We start from the raw sequence: 1,114 nt of genomic DNA, 5'->3' as shown, positions 1-1,114 counted from the left end.
TAGACGAAAGAAAAGAAAAAAAAATTAGCGATTAAAGAAAACACATTTATGTTCAAACAGTTTATAATATAACATCTAATAAGGTTTGCAAATTTATCGTGTAAGCAGAAAGCGTGAAAGAAATTTCAGAGTGTACAAAGAAGAGCCAGTTGTTTCGCGACTATTGTAAAGTGCAGATGCTTGGTATCTGAAGCAGTGTGCTTTACGAAGACAAAATTACCGGCGGATTCGACAGGGGAGAGGTGGGCTAAATGCGCATATTAAGGAAAATACTCATTTTCTCCCACATTCCAATAGATAAGAGTATGAAAACTATATGCATATGAGCAGACATATGTTTTATAAACGTCAATGCAATTTTTTTTGTTAAAATCACTTACAGTTTTTGCGCAAATGATGTTTTAATAAAAGTAGTCAAAATAGCCGATTTTTTGAAACTGGCTTAATGTGCATATTGTTGTTTTCAGCTTAAACTTCAAAATATTCTAACAAAACTGACAAAAATCTTGTTTGAATTTTTAAATTTTTTTGACTCTAAATAACAATTAATTTTTTTTCATGCTATGTGTCTAAAGCGTATTACCCCAAAACTGAGAGAACTCGCCAGATCTTCACATTTTCATACCACAAAACTTCTTAAAATGAGAGTCAATAACGTCTACATGCGAGAGCTATTTATTATCAGCTATTCTGAGGAACTTTTACTTCCACATTTTCTGAGATAAATCTTTTAAATAAACAAATTAAAAAAAAAACACCTGAATAAGTGAGAATCCCCTTCAAACGAGAATAAAAGTTCAGTTCGCTGGACTTTCGCGAATCCAAGTTTGACTGTAATAGGTACTATATAGATTTTAAAAATTAAGTTTTTGAATCAAGGTTGCCAGAATTTTTTCAGCATGTTCCCGGGCCTCCGTACGAACCGGGTAACTTTTTGTTAAAACCTGGCAAAATCAGGGCATTTCATTTCAAAAGCGACGATCATAAATCCGGGCAATTTTTCTCAAAACTCAGAAATAACTCAACAAAAATCAAGAAAAAAGAAATTGAAAAAAAATTTTTTCTTTAAAACTTATCGTTGGGTTTTGAATCGCATTTAAGGCTTCCAAAAAAC

Source organism: Uranotaenia lowii, chromosome 3 (assembly GCF_029784155.1).
Source record: "Uranotaenia lowii strain MFRU-FL chromosome 3, ASM2978415v1, whole genome shotgun sequence".
Classification (NCBI taxonomy): domain Eukaryota; kingdom Metazoa; phylum Arthropoda; class Insecta; order Diptera; family Culicidae; genus Uranotaenia; species Uranotaenia lowii.
Note: the sequence above shows the minus strand (reverse complement) of the source record.